We start from the raw sequence: 24402 nt of genomic DNA on the forward strand, positions 1-24402 counted from the left end.
GGGCGGGTATATGGTGTTCCCTCAGCGCAGCCAATGGTGGAGGATGTCAACGTCCTGCAGCACTCTTATGCAGAACGCTAATGTTGACGTGAGCAAGCAAATTCTGCTTCCACCAGGGCCTTCCCAATGCAGGACCAGATGACGAAATGCACAGAATTGCAGACACTTCTATGGACCTTCTGAAAGACAGAGAGGAGTCTCATGGCTCCGATGGAAAGAAGGATTGAGGCAGCACAAGCAGTATGCGATCACGAAAAAAGAAACAGAGGACAGCAATTACTTGGCCCTCTAGGCTGAGAGACCACAGCAGAAAACATTTCTTCTTCCTGGGTCTCCAATCAATCTGAGCTCAGGTAAATGGAGAAAGGGGGAATAGTTAAACAGATGGCCTAGCAGGTCTACCCTGTGCAGTGGCACCATTACATGGCCAAGGGCGAATAAGTAAGCCACCTTCTACTAATCCAGGTGGAATTTGGAGAAGATTGTGCGGGGGGAGGGAACCTTGCTGTAAGACAAGATGGAGGCAGGCAAGATACGACAAAGCCTACAGGCAGTCCTGAGTAGCTCCATTCAAGGAGGTAAAAAATAGCTATGTTGAGGAGTGGATGGGACCACAGTGGTGGGACTTCTCGCCTCCATTCCCCAATTCTATGTCAGGACTGTAGATGAGGATAATGTCGTACTTTCTTCACTCTTTTTCAGCAGCCATGTTAACAACAAAGACTTAATTTCCTATGAAACTCGGGATGAAGTCAACAATACAGTAAGGTCCAATCAGACGCCCTTTTGATAATGCTTAGTCTCTGCTTCTGCCTCCTCTTTCTTCCCTGCTCCTGCAGCTGAGATAAGTGCCCCCAGGCCACTTTTATGTTATTCTTTGATGCTTTATTATTGCTTCTTGTGATATTTTTCGCTAAGTGGATTGTTGAGATGTATTTGCTTCACAGTGTGGCCGTGGGAACACTTGTCACTCCTTTACGGCCACTTCCTCAACTGATTGCACGTCTCAGCACTGTGGCCTGCAGCGGTTTAGTCCTGAAACCACTAGAGGACACTGTAGTGAACACGCATTGCCTCCCGAGCTAGGGTGCTAATCCCCCCCCAGACCTGTCAGCACGGCCAGCCGGGAGCTCAGGAGTGTTTACCCTGTGTTGCCCCATACGCCTGGAGCATTACGCCCCTAACATGGGTCTGTATAAAACATGGTTATCTCATTCTGAGGATTGTGTTTCTTTTTGGCTGGATACCAGCCCGGGCTTTATTTCAACCCTGTAATCCACGTCGGTGCTAGTGGTGTTCTGCAAGCTCTGCCCTGTCAGTGGCCCTTGGGTCTACATGTTCTGGATGGGAGACCCCCACCTCATTTTATACCCTCTAACCCATACCTGGAAACTTCAGCGCATGTCTATCTTACTATTGGTTAGCCAAGTCACCGCCCACCATGAATAACGAGGAAGAAACCTATTCTGAGGAGGATGAGGTTACTTCTCTCCCAATTGATGATCAGTTTTGTGAGTTGAAGGACGGCTCGATCCTCAGAGAGGTTACCCAGGCAGTGGCTCCCCCGGAGCAGAAACTACTGCAATATGGTGAGTATCTGCAGACATGGGTTCAAAATGGTTTTAAAAACGCAAAAGGTGGCACAATGAAGCATAAAATGCTTTGGGAACAAGCAGTTCTTTTGCAGAAAGAACTACAAAAGACTCACAAGATCCATACACTGAGTCATCAGCGTGATGGTGTTCACGTTGAAGGGAATTCATTGGCTGATGAAGCCGCAAAGGCAGCTGTGAAAACGGCTTCCGTAGCTATAATCAATCAATCATTAAAAAAAAACAATAGACGGTGAAACCATGCTCGCTGTCAATGCCACGAGCAAAGGCAGCAGAGCCATGTTACCTCTAAATTATACACTCAAATATAAATACATAATTGATGCAAACTCTGTTCCTTTTGCTCGAATCCCTGGAGTGGGGGATAGGGTCATTCCAAACAGGAACCGGAGAGGTGCTCTGATTTACGAAGCACATATGGGAGAGGGTCTGATACATCAAGGGATCTCTAAATCTCTATTAGAATTAGAAGAGATGTACTGGTGGCCAGGGATGAAAGCTCACGTATACAAATTCGGAATTAATCGCGATGACTGTTACAAATACCACAGCTTTGAACACCACCAGATTCCCGACTACAGCGTAGCCAGCCCAGTACAGACACCAATGTTAGACAGCATAAGGCTATCTACATGCGGACGTCCGAATGGACTGATGCATTCCCACAAATATTAAGACGAGATTCATTTGGATGTGGCCTCAGCGCTCAGCTGACGCCCGAACTGTTAAAAAAGATTTGCGAGTCTTTATTGGCACATACGCAATCGGCACGCTACATTCTGACCAGGGTCCTGCGTTTAGCTCTAGGGCTTACAAGGAGGCCATGGCCAGCTTGGGTGTTGCATTGCGATTTTCGAGTCCATTCCATCCTGAGGGAAATTCGGTTGTGGAGAGAAAAAACCGTGGCATAAAGCAATCTATAACAGCTAGGGTATTAGGTTCAGGTGATGGGTGGGTCAAACATCTAATAAATGTCCAATGTAGTCTTAATAACCTGCCAAGAAATTGTCTGGGTGGAAATCCTTTTTGGTACTAGAATGTCAATTGAAGACCTCAATCGTCACACTTCAGTGGTGGAACAAAAACCCTTTGATATCAAAGATCGTTTGGGTGTTCTACAAGACTTAAATGAAAAAAGAAGTCTAAGCAATACCAGCGAAAAGCCAACGACTGAAGAAAAAACACCTGTCCCAGCAAGACCTGTCTGGATTCCAAAGATTGGGGATCTGGTCAGGGAGAAAATAGCGGACAAGAAGAAATTTGGGCCTTCTTACAGAAAACCAGTTCCTGTACTAGCAATCCACGTATCAAGAACAGTACTACTGCCGCCCCTTGCTGGAAAAAAGGAGAACAAGTCTGTGTCCATTGACCTGGTAAAACCACACCATGTGGCCGATAATAAGGAGTAGGCCCAGTGGGCTCCCAAGACGACCAAATCTTGCTACTATCCAAGAGGTTCAAACTGAAAGACTCATCACCTTTTGAAGATTCTAAAGTGAGAAAAGAAGGACTATGCAATAAATCCATGTAACGTGTGCCTCTTGAAACCCAAATAACAGTTCGTCAAGAAACTCCCGTCTACAATGATGTAGCATCTGACTATACAAACATGTCAAAGGAGAAAACAGCTCCAGCGATTTCAAATAATCCGGATGCGATACCAACAATTGACAGAACTGACTCTGGCTATTTTATCAACTTCAATAACTTTTCTGAGGATCCCAGTGAACCTGAAACTACGGCAGCAAACACTTTCAAGGAAAAAGTAAAGGAACTTGGGTCAAGAGCTTACAAATACATATCTGGTTTCACCTTGGGTTGAACTTTGGATTGTGTCAGGTGTACTTTATCTCCTGCTATGGCTCATTCTTGTGTTAAGTTTGGGAAAGCTGATAGATGGAAAGCGCATTAAAATGGACACAGCAAGTAAGAACATCAACTTGCTCCTGAAGCCACACAAATCATCTCATCGTGAACAACGAGACCTGTCATCAGTGAACATCACAGCAGTCCCACTACCTGGTGGAATAGCCTGGGATACAACTGATTATGACATTTATGGCCCTGTTGAGCTGCTAAAGATTCCTCATCAATTTAAGGTTTCCTTGAGTGATTTCGTCTCACCAAGCACATTTTCTGATGATCGGGACTTTGAGACTGTTAATAACATGATGGCAGACTTAGAAATGTCAGCAAAATTTACAAAACATGAATACTTAGAAGGTTCATCAAATTATGAAGAAATGTATTGTTTTAATCATTTTGGCCATCATTACTGCAAACCCTAGAAATGTTTTAACTTATAATCAATGGGAACATTGGCCAACTCCTCCAAAAGGTAGTTCTAAAAAGTTTCTTAGAAAATGTCCATATTTTAAAGGTTTTAATGTTACAAACCCAGAACGTTTTTACTTTAAAAATGTGAATAAGACAGGCATGAGAAGTATGTTGACAAATACTAAACAAATGTATTCTGCTGCCTTTTATGCCCAATTGTCCACCTTAGGTTTTGACTTTTGAAAAGACAACATGGAGACAACAAGCACTGGCGTTGCCAATAGGTCTCGCAGTATGAAAGTTTGAGCTATTGGTTTTCTAAATGACATTTAGTTTTTGTTTTGTGATTTACAATGCCCATACTTTTAACTTTTCCCATTCGGAAAGTTTGAGCGATTCGTATTGTATTGTATTGTATTGTAAATGACACTTTTTTAATTTATGTGTTGGTTTTGAAAATAGCAAAATTATTAGCTTTGTCAGTTACAATGTCAATAGTTTTAACTTTTCGCAAATGTGACACCTATTGTATTGTATTGTAAATGAGATGATCTTATTTCAATAACATTTAAATTTGTGTCTGCAATTACAATGTGATACAACCTATGTCCATCTAATTCTTTCAAAATGCCATGTGCCTCAAATATAAAAGACATGCACTGTTTATTCAGCACGTTTTATGCTTTTTTTTGTCCCAGTGAACACTCCGAACTCTATCATTGGCTGTTTAGTCACACAAAAAAACGAGCATGCATTCCATCTAGACATTATTGACACTATGCAGCTCTGGGGCCTAGCATTTGGGCTTAAACAGCCTCTGAAAACTGAATCCAAGGGACTGTTTCGTTTGGCAGGAGGGAAATATAGCGCCAGCTATGGGATTTATTACGCTGGCATTAACTTAGCCTAACAAGTCACTTGTGTAACATTAATATTTAAATGAGCCTGTGTTAAAGTTTACACCAGGGGATCCCCGCTTCAAAAGGCTCAATCGAGTATTACAGGCCATTGATTTGCTGGCACTGCAAGGACCAGCGAGCAGACCCCACTGCAACACACTGGGAAGAGAACTGAAAACAAATATCTGAACAGCGCACGATCAAGGCAGAGGCGTCGCGGCTGTTCGCTCAGAAGCAAACTGCGTTTTTAAAGGAGATTATGAATTTGGCAGCGTTCAGCCCTTCAAATCCTATAAGTAATTTTGACTACATCTATTGCCGTTTTTGCGGCTTTCTGCAGCCTTTGTAGTCCGGGAGTTAAACGCGTGTTTACTGCACACATTTATTATAGCAATATTCCACTTGGTAACAATACTTTTAAACCGTCTTAATATCAGGTAAACCACAGAACCAAATAAAGAATAAAAATAACGTGTGTGCTGTTGTTCAGTAGGTGTGCCGGTTTCTACTTAACCAAGCATTGAGTAGCCGGCTCCAGTGAAGGCACTCATTAGCCGGGAGCGCCTTCGGTTTCACTCGGTGTCAGACACATGTCACCCCTTGAATGGGCTGTTGTGGTGCACAAGATATGGAGCCGATCGATACGTGTGCAAGCTTGATTTAAAAACAAGCTAAAACCGGGAAAGCAAGAAAAAATAAAGCAGAGGGGACAAGGAAAGCCGTAGGGGGGGGAAGGGGGAGGGGGGGGAGGGAATGCGGACGAGGGGAGAAGTGTGGCAGGCAGATGGCTGCGCGGAGGGAAGCCGGATGGGGGCGGGAGAGCCTGGTGGGGGGGGGGGGGGGGGGGGGGCGGGAAGGTATAGAATGACGAGCAACGTGATGAGAAAGGGAGGGGGAAAACAAGAAAACAATGGGAATCGAAAACTAGAAACGAAAGAAAAAATGACAAGCTAAAACCGGGAAAGCAAGAAAAAACAAGGAGAAACACGAGAGACGGCCTGCGGCCGTCAAAGTGAAAGTACGAGGAGAAATGCGACACGGCGGGCAGGGGAGGGGGCGGAGCGGGGAGAGCGGCATGAGGGTGTGAAGCAGCAGGGGCCTGAGACGAGGCCGCCTTGCCTTTGATGTGGTAATGCGAGGCAAGCGGCTGGTGGCATTGTGCACACGCTTTCACGTGCACTGGAAGAAATCGCCTGGGAATCGCCTGATCTCGGTAAGCTCTGTTTAAGCCACAATATATCGAGCTCCCGCTCAATGCGCATGCGCATTGAGATAGGTCGCTCGACCTAAAAACTGTTTGGAGCACTAAAGACTGGCAGGTACAAGGTTTAGAAGCATTGTTCAGAGCCTGCATCATCCCAGAACAAATGATGTTCCTAAACAACACTGTTCAACAGACATCTTGTCTTGGCATTGCTAAGATAAAAGATTTAAACAAACCGTCCATACCTAAGCACACACCTGATAGTAATTTAACTTCATATGAGGAGGTAGACGTAAATTATATTTCACAACAGAACAGAACATATCCTGAATGGAAAAAAATGGTTAATCTGGCCCACAGCCACGAATAACTGTCAAGATAGATTGCTGAACAAGACACAAGGGTTCACAGTAACTTGGCCAGATCCGAGATATATCCAAGGAAAACATCCAGCGATAATAACGCCTTATAGTGTAGAAAAACTATGCCTTGAATGGCTGCAGAAATCCACACTTCCAGAAATAAAACAACACTTATCTTTGCTTAAAGATGGCGTTGATTGACGAGAATTCTTAATGGGACCTCGTAATCCAGGTCATAAACGTTTCATATTCGGTATATACGCTGCTTACAATGAAGCTTGGAAAGTCACGCAAATGTAAACAGCTGAAAGAATACGAGAAATTGATCGTATTAATTTAGAGAAAGCACTCTCTGTAGTTGACAATGGGTTAACAACTCTGTCGTCCAGAATTTATTCTTTGGACAGCATTGTATCATCTTCCATAGACATAATGGAACAGGACTTGCTAATGCTACAACATGGCCAGTCTCAATTACGTTCTATAATGCTATTAGGCTGGACATTGCAAAACCTTCCTTCAGGCTATGTGCCTTGGCGTTTAATCAACACTATGTCACGGTTTACTGTATTTAACCTTACAGATAAACAAATCTCGTTGGCACAGAGGGGAGCAGACTATACGGTGCTAAGCATTGAAAAACTGGAGAGATTACCATTGACCGTTTCTGAGAAACCATCAGTTGAATGGATAATACAGGGCACCATCACGATACCTGTGACGACTTTCCAGTTTCAGTATTGCTTAAAACACATACCAGCAGGCCTGTATGAAAGGTTGGGTAAAGAATACATTAAGTCGACCAGGGATTTACCATACACACACAAATGTTGGAGTGGGGGAAAGGAAGTATTTCTTAGTGGTAAAAATTGTGAAAACTCACTAAGCGGTACACTATAGTGCCAAGGTTTTAATTTACACGGAGCCTGCGAAGGTTCTTCCAATAACCTTTCTTGCCACCTGCAGGGTTCGCCCACAGCGGTGATAGATCCAATTTTCAGGCAGCTTTCCAATGGTAGCTACATTATGTTAAATTATCACAGCTGTTGTGGAATGATGCCAGGAATAAGCTATCTCGTTACTGTGTCAGCCAGGGTCACTTGCTGTATGCAAGTATTGTTTCCTAAAACTAAGACAGACGGCGAGTCGCCACTATGGCCTTCACTGAACATCTCTTCTATACAAATGGATACTATAAGCAGAATGAAAGCCATTCTTTTGCAAAAAACTGTGCCACTGACCTCGTCCAGAGAGACGTATGATCTGCAAGTTGCAAGAGATAAATGCATTATTATCAACAAACTGCCCAATACTGTAGTTCCCAAACTGTGCGCCGCGGCACCCTGGTACGCCGCAAAAACCATCCAGGGGCGCCACGGTCACAGTTGCTGAGCAGAGTGCATCGTGAATTACACCGGGCTCTGGAGTGCAGGCCTAGTGCGTTGTGTCTGGTGACCACGAGGTGGTGCAGTTGCAGCCTTTTGACATTGCACGAGAGAACAGGAAACATTAAAGCAGGCAATCTTCTCTTATGCTAAAGCCGGCACGTGCTTTGAAAAAATATATAACCCACTCCGACACATACCACACCAGGCCGCACCAGAATAAAAACACCCATAGCCCCGGAAGAAATTGCCAGCCACACATGGATCGGATAGCAGGCTGAGTTAGCTGTAAAGGCAATGTTCTCACTGGCTGTAATTTCAGATTCCACCTCAAGCACTGGAATGGCAAATGGTCCAAATCACCATAATGCCGAAAACAAAACATACTGGTGAGTGTCTTCAAAAGACACGCAAGTTGTAAACACCCATAGGATTGCAAAGGACCCATTGTCATTCATGTTTACATGCAAAGTGTACGGTTGTTGCACTATTTCGGATGACTTCAGGATCTGGAAGATGTATCCTTTTATTTCTGCGACAGCATCGATCTGTGCAGCGTCTGGACCTCTGGATTGATGCAGAGCCAGCGTTACAAGTGACTGTGAAGCTTTCAACAACAGCAACCAAAAGGGGAACAGAGGAAGAGGATCTCCTGACATTTAAAGAGCTGTGGTTCATTTAAATTCATAGGAGGGCAAGTGCGAGCAGTTGTTACGGCAGGGGTCATCCAGTGAGGTCCAGGATCAGCCAGGCGACATAACAGACATGGTATCTCAAAGCTGGCTCTCTTGTTTTTAAAAGAAAAACCCCGACATTTCTACGGAAAGAGCAACTCACCCCTGCACACGAGCCTGGATTGAAAATGTACCCATGTAAATAAGCGGCACACCCATTTGCAGTACACCGTTTTCACACACGATAAGTACATGACTATAATTCATTTTTTAAATCCAGATCTTTTATTAAAAATAAAACAAAGAACAGGGATGACAAGCTTTTAGTTATTAGCCTACATGCCAGATTTCTTTTGATACATGAACCAATCAGTTGTTTCCCAATGTATGTTCCTCCCGTATTACTGGTACGGATGGCATTTTTGCCCTAATGACACCTGATTTTTCTTTTACATTGGTTGAAAATATATCTATGAAGATGCATACAAAGTTATATTTTGATAGGCTACTTATTGACCAAGTGTCCTCCTTACTCGAGTGGTTCACAAGATGTATACAAAGTAAGATCACATTACATACTGTGTTCCACGTGTCTGGTCAGTATTGACAGTGCATTGCGCCCTGTGCAGTTTTTTCAGATTGTTTTATTAGGGAGTTTTTGTCTGTTTGAAGATAAATACAAACATACAATTTTTACAAATGGGTTCTATGTTGTATAAAGTTTAGGCTAAGAATTTTTCAGAGTGAGTCTGATGTCAAGCTTTAAATTATAGAACAATTATTTTCCTTGGCACTTATTTTTAGAACAAAAAAGAAAATGTTTTGAATGTATGATTTCTGAGGAATCAACTTCTTATGCTTCTTTGTTCTACCTAGTGTCCTTATGTTTGAGGTCAAGTCATGGATTGCATTACCTTCTTTCTACCAGCTCTGAAGCAGTCAGTTTTTAATTCTGCTGTTGAGCCAACCTTCTCAAGTCCATCAAGCATACCCAGAATTAGTTCACCCTCAACAGCAAGTATAAATACTACTGCCCTGTTCTCTATTTGTAAAACAAAACCGCTTCAGATTATTAACACTTCCATGGAGGCTCCATGGTCACTCCATTCCCTGACCAAACTGTCTTTTTAAGGACAACTTAGAGGCCACAGAATTTGTGTTCAAGTCCAAGGATTAAACAGCCTTAAGATAAGGCCAGCTTTAGTACACACTTCTGTCATACCACTCCTTCAGTATTCTTTGCAGACCCCAAGGTTGCCCATAACATGTGGATAAACTAGTTCATCTTCCTCCTGAGGGCCAATCCACTGTGCAACACACAATGAGAACCTTGGATTTCCCTTTCATCCCTCCTTCACAAAAGTGAGAGAATCACAAATTACCAGGGAAATGCATTCTTTAGCGACATCATTTTTAATGTAGATATTGGTGAGGTACAGGGTTATCACTTAAAGACTATTGTTCCTAAGAATTGAAGAAGAGAAGTCAAAGTACTGTAGGGGCGACTAAAGCAAAAGTGAAAATGAGAGTTTACAGTTCAGTGAGTACATAAATGCTAAATAGTAGAGCCTTTTGTGGAACTGTAAGAGGGAGAGGGTTGATATGAGTGGGAATAAAAAGGGACAAAAAAGGCATAGGAAGACTAGGGAAAGTGGAACCAGTGGACAAGTTCATCTGAAATGGTGGAGAAACATGTACAGCAGTGGTTCCTAAGCCGTGTCCTGCGGCATCCCAGGCTGGTTTTGGCTGGGATTAAAATGGAAGGACTACAGAGACCAGGTTTACATCCCTCTGCCAAAAAAAAGTAATGTAATGGGGAGCCGCGCCTGGAGGCCAATTGGTCAAGGGAGCCGCAGGTCAAAAAAGTTTGGGAACCACTGGCCCAATACATTTCGCAGAAATGTTAGGTCGTATCTTTAACATGTCTGATACCAGCGGTATTGCACATGTATTTAAGACGATTTTTTCGTGACTGTTAGCACCCTTTGAAGCAGTCCTGGGCATTTTTCCTAACTTCGTCCACTCTGTGTTCGGCGGCCTGCCTCTCATTTTGGGACTCGTAGCAGGGATCTTATATTTATTGCTCCGTTATGGCACATCCGGCCACCAGCGATACCCAAGCTAGCATGGAAAATGCGCTCCAGGCCATGAGGTATCGTGAGAGAATAACAGATCCTTGGCTTGGCTCGTTTGAGAGATTTGAATACCACATGGTCACTGTCATTCAGACCAATCTGGCAAGATTGCATCTTACCTGTTCTACGATGCCTGCTTTGTGGAGAGGAATGCGTGTTAGATGTCCGTCTAACACTACGATCGGTTATGCCAACGGATGCTGACGCATTACTGGGTCCGGTAACTGCTCATGTGTTGTGTTGCCCTCAGCAGCTACCAATCCGGTTGACGGTATTCATTGAGATCTCACCGGCTAATCCAACTGAAGGCGAGATCCGCGGACCAACAGGCACACAGGTACCATCTGATTTGAACATTGCTAACACAGCTGACGCTGACGTTGATGCTTCGCATCTGTGCACAATTGACCTTCTTAATGAAGTAGTCGAACTTTCACCTACTGTGGTAGACTATTTATTTGCCAGCCTTGATGACAATGTTTTCTCCTGACACCGAGAATAACTTTTGAAATTATCACACAGCGTTCTTTCGAACTCTGAAATTCGACCTTCACCTTTTTTTTTTCCCTTCCACAACAAAGCTACCAAGTGTGGAACTCTATTTTTACGACAGATTTATTTGACTTTTTCCAAAAAACAAACCGAACTTTGGCACAAAAAGTAATCTGCTTAAAGTAGAACTATTCTTAGAGAACGAGAAATTCCTTGAACACTTCCTAGAAACAATATTAGCCTAATCCATAAACAAAAACAGTTTGTATATTCTGCTATGGGATGGTCTCGAACTTTTTCTTCTGTAACGAAGAGCCATTTCATAAATGTAATTTTCGTGATTCATTCAGTTAGCATTGCTAATATCATATCATATGATTACAATGAAATCATTGCCTTTAAATGTGTACGGTACAAAATGCTCAATTTTTCGTGTGCAACCATTTCAAATGCATTTTATATGATTTTTTTGGGGGGTTGTAAACACATGCTCTAGATTATATGTTTTAGTGCTTGAACTTAGATGAACATGATAACATGGAATGGGTGTTATGTATTATTTTAGGACCCTATTGTAAGTTTCCCGATTCATGCCCTTATATAGGTATAAATCACCATATGTTTATATAGGCATAGAAATCATAACCATATTTAGGCATAGCTCATGCAGTCCAAATATGGCAGGGCTACTTCCATTAGTTCCGAAAATCCACAACGATTTCTCGGAAAACTCAGCTTCAGCAGCTAGGGACTTCCCCTTGCTTGCATATTGATTTGTCCAAGAACTCATGGAGTTTTCAAAGAACTGAGACTCTTTGATGACGTTATTATGTCCAACTTTACGTCAAAGTCGGCACCTTCAAGGTATAAATATGCCCACACTCGCCCAAACAAACAAATGATTGTAGCAGTTCATTTCTTATGCTTGAGAAAGAAGACTGTTCAATAAATCCTTTTATTGAAAACGCCCGTCTTTCTACTTTCTCTGCACCTCTGATGAAACGAAGCATGCACGATTGACTGAGTGAAATCTATTTCTATTGTTTCCACGACTCTGAAGATACGTTTTATCTCGGGGAAACAAAGTTGTCATGTTTATGCGGTCAGAAACAAATCCCTTCTGGTGAATTCGATAAAGTTTCTAGTGACCTCTGAGCTAGCAGGCACACACAATTAAGTCTAGTATATTCGATAGAGACCTAGTCGACCTCAGTCCTATGTCTAATCTATAGGATAAACTATTCCAATGCGCCGAGCCTATTGGGAATATAGGAACTACACTACAGTTCCAGTGGGGGCAGACAATGTCCACATATTGAATTTTCTTGCGTCACTAGATACAGAGGGTTTCACTTACCATCAGATCTGCGATTTCACCAGGGACATTCGCCGGAGGGCGACAATCCAGTGGGAGAACATCCCTTATTGAGGAAAGTGTACGTAATTAGATATCTTCCTCCGGAACCCTGTTATTCAGCATTATGTGATGTCAGTAAGGTATTGAACCTTTTTTCGTCAGGGCAAGCCAATGAATATCTCTTGAGGAAGGAGATTTATGCCATACTGGCTACCCTTTTAGGCTTGATTTCATGTCGAAGAGCCTCAATGTGAGAGAACTCAACCTTACGGGTAGGGTATATAACCTGGACGGGGTTACGTTCCATATCTCTAGATGTACGCAATGCAATTTACGAGTTGTTTCTTACCCATCTTTTCCAGATTCCCCAAAGTTGTGTGTGGTGTGCTGTATTAAAATTTACGAGTTGATGACAGCAGACATCCATCTTCATGGCGAAAAGAAATTCTTGATTGCCCTTAAAAAGCGGTCTCCTCTCCTATAAACCAGATGGGACAGATGGGCGATGCATGAAGCAGGCGTTGATATGAAGATATTCGGTGCTCACTGGGTGAGAAGTGCCATGGTCTCCAAGGCATTCACACTAGGGGCGCACCTAGAGGATATTTTCAATGCAGCGGACAGGTCTTCTGACCCGACAGTTAAAAGGTTCTACTTTAAACCAGTCCCCGCATTGCTTCGCTGGTTGTTGAGAAGCTTTACACCAGAATAATCATCCCCTCCGGTATAAACTTAGAATGAAAACATTCCCAGCTGTCATAATGGAAAGTTTCAATTCTATTAAGGACGCAGGGGTGAGGATTAGCCTACCCGGGAGACTGTGGTTACATCCACTATGACCTGTAGGTGATTTGTAAAGGTTGGCAGGTTTCATTGAACCACTTTGCAGTTAATCAATTGTGTTTGATACTTAATCTCAACAATGGCACTCTCGATTTATTGTGTATCTCCTTTGCCGAGTCAAGAGTATGGATTTTCATGACGTATGTTGATGTTCCTTCAGGATCAAATGGGTCAAAACAAGACTGAGGTCCGTGTTTCTCATTTCCTTCACAGGAAGAGGAGGCAGCAGAAACAAAGGACTATCAAGGGCTCCTGACTGCTAATCGGACATTACTTTAATGTTGACTTCAACTTGAGTTTCATGGGAAACGAAATCTTGGTTGTTAAAATGGCTGCTGAATAAGAGTGAAAAAGGTGCTGCATAATCCTCGCTTCCGCCTCCTTAATAGAATTGAAACTTTCTGTTACGATTTCTAGGAAATGTTTCATTCTTGCTAATCACCAAATCTTGTGTTCAAGTAGGACAGAAAGGAAAATTGGGTTGTTACAGTACAGTAGGGCTGAAGTAGAGAACAAAAGCAACATACCCCAAGGGCAAGTTCTGAAAAGCATGTATTTGAAAGCCATCAAAAAGGCAAAAGTCGTAATAGAACAAAGCCAATGAACCTCATGGTAATTCCTCCTCTCCATTACAAAATCCATAATGAATGACAAATGCATTCAGGTCCATAGAAGACAAGTGATATATCTTAGAGGCTTGCGGAGTGAAATTAGAAATAAAAGAAATGTATTCCTGAAAAACAACATGTACATATTTATTAGCCCAGGATATCTGAAGAAGCAGCTAACAACATTCGCTGAGTCCAAGCTCGCAAGTGAAGCAAATGGAGGGATTTGTTCTGGTTTAAGAGGCTCTATCATATCCTCTGATTTTTCCTCTCTTGCAGGACAGACCACTGCTTGACAGACCGTGCAATGACCTTATTAAAGGCTATCCCACTTGATGTTCTATAGTCAAATCGTGAGAAAACCCATTCTAAAGAAGCGTTGGGAGACCTCAAACACAGCCTACACAGAAAATATAACTTTTTTAGGTAGGATTTTGGGAGCAGAGAATAGAACTGGAGATCTTGAGCACATGTGTCAGGCTTGAAAACTGTACACTGATAAATCCATGAGAGAAACCCTGTGAAAAACAGAAGACTTGGAGAAACGATCACAAAGATTTAACTTCAGGTTCATTGGGCAATCAGGAAGAAGTGGAATCTGGATCTATTATTGAAGAGCCCCTCACAAAATCCACAAAAACTTAACTGGCTGCATAAAGTTGGGAAAAAGGAGTAACAAGTCACCCACCCAGACAGTCACCGTTTATAGACTTAGAAAAGTTGGTCTAGCTGGGACAGATAATGCCCTTTTCAAGACTTTGGAGTGAAGGATAACATCCTGAAGACAGCAAGGGAGGTCAGATCAATAAAAGCATCAGCAGGACTCAGAGATGAAGGTTTAGTGGAAGGGTGACTTAACTGAAAATAATTTGTAATATGTTTTGGCGGTTTAAGAGACTTGTTCTAATATCCCAAGTATACAGATAAGCCTGCCGAACAAATTAGATTACCTAAAGAGAAATTTGAACAGTAAGATTAGAATTATAAATATGAAGTGTTCATGTATTACTCCTGTTACATGGTCAGATCATTTCCTCTTTGCCTTCCAACACATGACACCAAACCCAAACAAGACTAAAACCATCTTACCCTCAACCACATACTGACCATGGAACAAGCTGAATTTGATGGAACTATAAAATCTCCTTACCTCCAACACAGACTTAGTCACGATCAATTCTGTACGAAACACTCTATGGTTGACTCAATAAAGTGTTTGATCTAATTCCACTGAAGATTTCTAAGCATAAAATAAGGAAACACGCATGTTGGATGAATACACAATTTAAAAAAAAGATCAAACAACAAAATGTGAAAGCTTCAACGTAACTGGCTCAAAACAAAGAACACTGAAGCCAAGATATCCCTACACAGACCCAACAGAATATACATGTCAACAGACCCAACAGAATATACGTCAACAATCAAAAAGGCAAAACTGTACAATTCAAACCGAATCCACAGTGCAAAGTGTGCCAATAAACAATCCTATAAAAACGTACTGAATTCCAAGAACTAAAATGTACAGAAGCTACAAATCCTAGTTCAAAATGTGTGTGAAAAACTGTCTAACCCTTTCAAATCTAAAGCAAATATGATGGATACCAACTTCAACAACAACAAAAAACACACAACAGTCCTATCCCATTTGCAAGAATACCCTCCAGTCAAAGGTAAACAAAGAACTACCGCCAACAATTTCTGTACATTGTTAAAGCAAGCACACCAGCCGGCTACCCCTCTGGCCCTTGGCCACCTCAAATCATCAAAAACATACTACTAACAACTTAAGCGACAAGCCCAGTAAAAACACTCATCAACAACTTCTTAACTTAAGGAGTTTTACCAAAAGACAAAAGGCATACATGCATCCCTCCCACCCCCCCCAAACAAACTAACCTGGAAATCAAGACCCCCGACAACTACAGACCTACAGCAAACAGACCATTCATGAGCAAACTCATAGAAAAGCATCTTACCCCCAGATATCATAATTCATTGAAGTCAATTCAATCCTTTCAGACTTCAACTTGTTTATATCCAGGAAGAGGCACTAAATCAGCCCTAATCTCCATCTGGGATGACCTTAAAAACACAGTAGAACCTAGCAGGGCGCTGTCCTTCTCTTGGACCTTTTAGCAGCCTTTGACACAGAGGATCATCATACACTCATCCAAAGACTTGAGGAAACCTGAACAGAGGGCTAGGTCTCATTTGTTTGGATCACATCCTACCCACGCAACAGAAGAAATATTATACATACCCTCAATTTTCTTCTAAACCATACAACATTAAAGCAGAAGTCCCTCAAGGCTGTTTCAACTCACCCATGCTTTTCACCATCTACATGAAATTACTACCAGATCTGATCACAGGGGTTGACAACATCTGCCATAAATATGCTGATGACACGTCATCACTTCTAAAATTGGAAAGCCCGAAGGACATCCAAAACATGAACACTCTTTGATTGCCTCCGCACCATTAACCAATGAATGACATGCTGTCACCTCAAATTGAATGTCTTCAAAACCGAGAAACTCTTCTGTGGCGAATGGAAAACTTATGATCCTTTCTACACCTGACCTGACGACCTAAGACCACCACCAAAAATATCTAAGGAGGTAAAAAAAAAAAAAACTTTTACCATGGATGCCAAACTGTAAATGAATCCCCCAGTGGATAAGGTAGCCAAATCAAGCTTTCTCACAATGAAAACACTTCAACACATTTTCCCGTACCTAGGATTCTCACACAAGGTTCAAGCTAGCATCTGTCTTGTTCTAACAAAATTGGACTGCACTAATGGTCTGTATCACAGCTCAACTTTGTCAACTATGAGAAGACTACAAAGAATTCAGAACGCTGCCGCTAGACTCTTCCTACAGGTGAAGTCATAAGCACACATCTCTCCTGCTTTAAGGGTGCTATACTTGTTACCAGTTGCCAGAAAGTCCTCCTTCAAGCTGCTCTGCATCACGAACAAAGCAAAACATGGCAAAACACCACTCTTCATCAGGAAGAAAATCAAAACATACATACAACAAAGGAACCTATGTCCCAGAATGGTTCCCAGACTCAATTCCTACCTACACAAAAAAAACAAAATATCCATGGGTCGAACATCTTTCTCTGTTCAAGCACCTAAACTATGGTATTCCCTACCTACAAACATAAGATCCACAGACAACCATGTCCACTTCAGATGATTAGTCAAAAGTTAGCTCTTCCCCACATGACGGCTACACTTACAACTCATGAATGAATATCCCACAACAGTATACTTATGAATTACAAACTTACACTTTTCACGGGATGGAAAAGAGCAGTTATACAAGTGCATGTTATTGTACTTTGAACTATGCCCCCGGTTATAAGCAGATACATTTATACAAGGGAAAATTGTAGATTACACCACAGGTCATGTTAAAAGTGCTACTTCTATGTGTATATATAAAGGATTGGCCTGCAACTAAAAACTACAATAAATGCCATTTGTATAATAATGTATATATGTGTGTTACAATTACTTGAAAGCATGACAAAAAATGTACCACATGATAAATGTGGAGAGCAGACCATGAAAATATTGCTGCTTCTATGTACATAGTGGGGTTTAATAAAACTGTGTGTGTGAGTGTGTATGTGTGTGTGTGTGTGCTATCTACATTTTGCTATTATCTCCCAAATATCCTTCTCAAGCTTTCACTTCTCCCTTTTAGCCATGTCACCAAACTAACAAGCACACACGGCCATTAGTTACAAAAACAACTCACTACTTTACCTTTTCAAACCCACTCCTATCATTCTACCCCATCCCAAACTCTACTGAACACACAAGAAATCAAGAGCACAATCCTGAAACTAATGGACCTGGAAAAAGAAAACACGTTGTTTTTTTTTACTAACCACTGATCTTGGGTTACAGAGTAGTGTGCTACTCGCCAAAAGAAACACATTAATGTGTCGTCGGGGGTCATAAGCTCTATATAAATGCAGTTACAATTGGGACTTAAAGGACTAAAGTCAGGAGGTAAAACCTTTTACGAGGACGAATCTGGTTGGTGTACCCAGCCACTCTCCTTCGAAGTTAGCGTCAAATTGAGCCTATGTCCCGGTCTACAGCAACTACTATCATTGTCACTTTAGGCGTCTAAGCACTATTCGGATTTTAAACTTAAGAAATTATTTTCTCCGGTCCCTCTTGTTGAATTTTAGTCCTTTTGTTCATTAAATTGTACTCTATTTTTCTAATTGGATTGGGATTTTAATTCTTAAACATTTCAACTTTATTACTCTTTTTGTACTCTGTAAATACTTTACACATTGCTCTGAATTAAGCATGTCTGTGCTGTGACATAGCTGCCATAGGTTTGAGCTCAGGTTAATTTAGTGACTTTAAGAGTTTATCCTGTAAAGGGTTTTGATTATTACTTGAGGTGAATAGTCCCCGTCCAAATAATAATGCACTTTTTTAAACTGGCCAATTACTTTATTGAAACAGACTATAAAATACTAATGAAAACTTCGCAAGTTGTGTGGCCTATTTTAACCACAAGCTGCTTCTTCCAATCCAAACAGGATTTACCCCTGGTTCACTTTTGACAGCCAACATACACTATCTCTGGGACGCCATAGATTATAGAGAGATTAAATTACTCCCCTTGGTTACCTGTTTTTTTTACACTGAGAAGGTATTTGATCTGGTGAACTGGGTTTGTGTGTTAAAGGTAATGCTACAAATTAAATTCCCAACCCAGTTCACCAGATTTATGGGTATACTAAATCCAGAGGTTCAAGACTAATTTGTCAGGCAATAAGTGGACAAAATGAATATAAAAGGGATATACAGCATAAAACACAACAGGAGTAGTCATGTTTCCCCTCATTTTGCACTTTTTGTCAAATGACTTTTAAGCTTTCTCACAAGAATGCCTAGTCTCACACAGAATAAAACTTATTATACGATGAGGACATTGTCCTTTTTTGCCACCAGATCAAAGCAAATTCTATTTTAAGATTGTGGATCAATTTTAGAGAATATCGAGATACAGAAGATCAAAATAAGACAAAAAGGATTTATATTAATGTTTCTAAAGATAATCTCAATGTTGGAATTCAGCAAAAGGTGACCACTTACCCTGTTTGATATCTTGGGCGACAGGTGAGTAGTCAATTATCCTCTACGTGTCAACTGAACTATGTTTGGTTTCTTAAGAAGCTGCAGTAGAACTTTGAGGCATGATGCCATATCTCTCTTTCAGCAGTAGGTCGGATAAACTTCCTTAAGAATGGGTAGCCTTCCACAATTCTTTTTCTAGTTTAATGACTCCCAACAACCTTTGTTCTCTAAACTGAAAAGCTTTGTTTTTTTTATTTAGGCAAGAAAGTATCGATCGGTGGCTAGAAGGAAACTGTGTGCCCTGCTGAAGAAGAGTGAGTGGACATAACTAGATTTTGATTCATTCGCTGGCCACCTTTGCTTTCTTTTGCCCGACGTGTAGTTGTCCCACAAATAGTAAGCTCCTTATTTTACAGGTGTTTCAATGTAAATGATATGGGATAATGGTTCGATTGGTTTTGCCCGTAGGCTTCAAAATCCAATATTCTTCTAAAACATGAGGCTCCTAGGTGCACCAGAGGACTTCAAAGCATTCCATAACAGTGCCATCATGGCATGTAGGAACTGCGCCCAGTACTGGAAATCCTGGATAAGCTGGGAAGGGAGCAACAACTGGCTAAGGAAACAACACCAAATCTGGCAGGGACCGGAACAGAAGTTAGTTCTGGGAACAGAGTCCGAGATTTTGCCGGTGTGGTGTTAACCAGTTTGGAGCAGGACAACACTGAGGGTGGGGAACCTCGATGTGACCAACTTCTCGAGAAACAGCGGCACTTGGGAGTGGAGTCTTCTGGTCTTCTATTCTCTATGTGCTTTTGTCTCTCCTCCTCGTTCACTGAAGGAGGAGTGCAATCTTGACTCTGACTTAATAGTGTGATTTGCAGCAAGGCTCACACTCCTCGCATTCACTATGAAAATGTTTGCCTAGCACTCCTTCACATTAGACCACTCATCACACAGGCCATAAAAACCAACAATTGACCTTGTGAGTATCAGAAATAGAAACTTTTTTGGGAGAAATCCCACAGAGAGCAGCACTAGATCTGCATCAAGTGGTGTGGAAAAAAGATTGATGTCAGGGCACCAGGGTGGCACTATATGGATGCAGTGACATCACACCTGCACTACATTCAGCATGAGATGGAGCCAGCATCACCTACCAACATGCAGAGGTACTGCAGTGTCCCCTGATCCTATCTGCACCTCTGGATAGTCAAAAGGCGAGGAATCTGCAGGTATAAATAACCTTCAGAATAAAGTTTCTAATGCATTGTGTTCCGGTTCATTCAAATTTCCGGCATACAAAATTTTTCCTTTATAGATCATTTTATGCACCAACGCCTCTTCACAAAATGTCAGAAATGTCAGAATGCAGCAATTATGTATCAGTTGTAAGGGAAATATTACCTCTTGAAAAAATATGACTGGGAATGCCAAAACTGAATAGTTTCAAAGCTGGGATTAAAGTATAGATCTTGTGCACAGTAAGCAGCTTCCTCTAGAACCATGCTTAGCCCTGCTGGGGATAGCCTAAGAAACAAATACATCTGTCCATGCATACCACATTTTTTTCTTATTGATTGCCCAGTATCGGTAAGCTGGAAATCCACAATCTGAACACCTGGACTGAAAAGTTGAAAACCATGAACTAGGAGGGAATCTTTGATAGTAGAACTAGCAGCTGTGGCATGGTGTTGGAGTTGTAGACCATTTACGAAACAATTTGAGTCTTTTATTCTTTCGAATTCCACCTAAAGTGATATTTTGAGACTCATTGTGAGAATCATTACAATGTCTTATTTAACAAAAACAGTCTTATACATTTATAAAATATTTTAATATTCCTTGCAACCCACATCTTTTGCTAGGTGCAAGATTTACTTTGCTACATCTTACATCTGCTGCACTTAATGTCAATTACTAATAAACAAAAAGCACTTGTGAAAAAACAACTATCCAGCAATTAATATCATTTGAGTCACGTCCCGCATGAAATATACTACTTTAGGCATCATAAAAGAGGTGGCTAATTTCCATTAAATTTCTAGATGTTTTCCTAATGCTGAAATTTACAAATGATTGCATTTAATATCCTTAAAGACTTTCTTCCGCTGCTTGCCTATTCGGCAACTGAACAAATAGTTATTATGAAACCAGAAAATATACATGAAGGGTAAGGAATGCAAGTGAAAACTTAAATTCTTTTTGAAATCCTTTACCAATAAGAGATCAGTACCAATAACCCTCTAATTATGCTGCAGAACAGAAAACCTCTCCTATGGAAAACAAGCACTGCCAAAGCTAATAGACCTGGTGCTAGCTGCCGCTTTACGGGTTTCTCAGTGCTAGTTATGTTTTGTCACGATTGCTGCAAAACTTTGTTTGAGGAACTACCAGGCTCTCACCAATCTGGCTAAATGTGGAAATTGTTTTGGTGTCAGACAGCACACCGTACCATAGCGGTCTCTTCCACTTAAGAGAACTATTTTGTGGTTTGACTGTGCTCTCTGTAAAAGGGCAGAATGTTGTAACACATCAGTGAAATTTGTCAAAGGCTAAAGTGATCTCACTCACTGCCCTACGCTGTATTACCAGAGTAAAAATGTGAATGACAACAGCCCAATGGATGAAAAGGGCTAGCCCCTAAAGTATGTTATATTTATGATTTTATTAAATTCAAAACATCTAACACCAGCCATAAATAGTAAAAGCAAGGCTTTCCGAGCCCCATCACCTGTTTCAATTCCGGCCGGCTGATTCTTAATCAGCCGATCTGCATTGAAATCAGCGGTCATTCGGGCTGGCTTCCGACGGGCTCAAGGAGCCCATCAGCCAATCAGACACCGGCCCGTAATCTCAAAGGGCGGTCTTTCCACCCTTGGGGTTACAATGCACGGCTTCCGGTAGGGTAGCCATGCTGGCCTTTCCGACATGGAAACCCTGTCGGAAAGTGTGTTCGGTGGCCCCAAGCAGTGCCCCCTTGTGTGCATGGCCTCCAATGAGGGGGCCCCAATGATGTTAATCCCTGCAGCCTGTGGTAGGCACCTATGGGAGTATGTACTATGGACGGTTTACTGCCATAATACATGCTCCCATAGGAATATGTCAGAATGCGACCAAACAGTGTTTGGTCACATCCAAATCAGGCGGCCGAGACTGACGACCGGAGGTCGTCCCCTTTATGAGACGCGTCAGGCAGAAGCAATTCCGCCCGACATTGTAATCGGCCCCAAAACGTTTTCAGCAAGAGAAATACTGTGCTCCACCTGGAGTATGTCCTGCACAGATTTACTTTCTACTCACTAAACTAGTGCATACTGATGGTGATCTTCTTAACAGTATGTGGTATGGTCTGTCACAATTTGCCTCACTTCTGACAAACTGACAGAAACACCAAAGATCCAAGTGTATGATCCGACCACTGAAAACCAAGAAAACTGAGTATTTTTATTTATTTTCATGCATTGGTAAAGCACTCTTCAAAAGCTTAATAAATAAAATAAACATTACACTATCTAGGTTGCCATCCAGAGCCACACTTGCCTCTTTCTCAATTCATTCACTTGAAACATATCACTTCAGAATCATCCAATTACACAACAATCTCCACAAAATATTAAGAAAGATTTTGTTGCAGACGATATCCGCAGACAATGAGTAATCTCGCAACGAGAGTTGGAGAATTACAGATTCAACAACTGTTAACCAAAACCAACAAGCTTAACACGCCATGGTTCACTTTCATTTCAGAATTGTCATCTCTAAGTGCCAAGATTAAATAAATCAATAAATGATGAGAAATCTTTACAGGTGGAACAAGAATTTGGTTCACTTTAAGGCACAAGAACCACTATTTCACCACAAACGATCCAAACATGTTAAAGAACTGAGGTCAAAGAAACCACAACTAAGAATGCTATCTCAAATTGTGGGTACCACACCTTGTGGGCAATGCAAGCATTGCAACAATGTTATTAAGGGTCCATTTGTCTATTAGCCTTGTAAAGGGAAAAATGTTAACTCGGAGGCAACTGCAATACTAGCAACTGTATATATTGCAAACAAAAAGCCCATGTGGCCTTGTCTAAATTGGGAAACCGAAGACAAAAATTAAAATCCACCTTTCAGAACATAAGCACAACACACTTAAAAAGAACATGAAATGTACAACGGCAACTTACTTTTCTGATGGTTTCAAATATTATAAAACTACACCAGGTGCCAATATGACTAAAAGACTTCTATGGAGGGATTTTTATTGGATAAAAATACTGGACTCCGTACAACCAAGGGGTTGTAATGTCTGGATGGAAATGTCATGTTTCTTATAGCTTCTCAACCAGATCTCCTGCATACATAGTGGATAAATCTTAAACGCATTGTGATATTTTGTCAATTAGATGCACTTAGTTTTCCATGTGTTGCCTTTTACATTATCCAGCATATACCCGAGCTAACAGCAGTTTATGTATCTGTTAAGAGTAGGCTTTTCACCACATGGTAGTAGTTTTTTTTTTTTCCAACTCCGACTCAGGACACATAGGATTCAGTATTCGGTTTCTCTCTCTCACAAATTTCAACATGACAGTCATATTCCCAATTTTATGTCAATCAGCATACAGAGCACTCATGGTGCACACCTACATTCTCTCACACCTTTTGTACACGTGTATTCAGTTGTTCATATAAACGTGATCTTTTTAGTCATTAGCTCTACACTCTAGACGCCACCAACTAACATTTTAAACTTTCAACATGACTGTCATTTTTCTCATGGCATTATAGGACTTGGTCATGCTCCAAGTCTACTCACACACAAAACACTAGTGACCTGCAGACGCATAGTGTAAACACAAATGAGGCACGACCATACATCACTCAGACTTTCCAGCCAGCATCAGTAAGCAAAGGACAGGCTACTTATCTTACTGTAAGCCAACAATGCACATCAAAACAGACACTACATGCACTGTCTAGTATGAAAGATCCAAACAAATGGGTCAGAGAAAACTGGGGAGTAAAGAAAGAGAAATTCTAAAACCTGAAGACAGGTCTACGTTGTATGGGTATCAAAAACGTATGTTGTCTGGCGTACCGTCTTGGAGCATTCTCTGTCCTCAGAACACAAGTTTAAACATCGATGTAGTTGGTGGTAAACGCCTGCTAGTCATTCGCAAGACGCAGTATGCCATAGTTGCCAAAAAGGCTGAATCAATTTTGATGAAGATTAAACCTCAATCCATCCAAACATTAAATCATCAGGACTTCTATGACTTGTTCGGGAATGGTCAATAAAGCATTTAAAATCCAGATTCAAAATAAAGCCATCCTTCTTGGCAACTATGGTATGGTGCGTCCTGGGGCTGGTGAGCATGTGTTTACAACCACCTACATCTATGAGTAAAGACAGACAGGCTAAAGCAAGAGGAAC

At 41.5% G+C, this 24402-nt stretch overlaps 1 protein-coding gene across 2 annotated transcripts in view; it reads right to left on the reverse strand.

Moving 5' to 3' along the window:
* RBM17 (RNA binding motif protein 17) overlaps positions 1 to 24402 on the reverse strand; it is a 267677-nt gene that overhangs the window by 229145 nt on the left and 14130 nt on the right. The gene's annotated exons all lie outside the window — the stretch shown is intronic.

Source organism: Lissotriton helveticus, chromosome 1_1 (assembly GCF_964261635.1).
Source record: "Lissotriton helveticus chromosome 1_1, aLisHel1.1, whole genome shotgun sequence".
Lineage (NCBI taxonomy): Eukaryota > Metazoa > Chordata > Amphibia > Caudata > Salamandridae > Lissotriton > Lissotriton helveticus.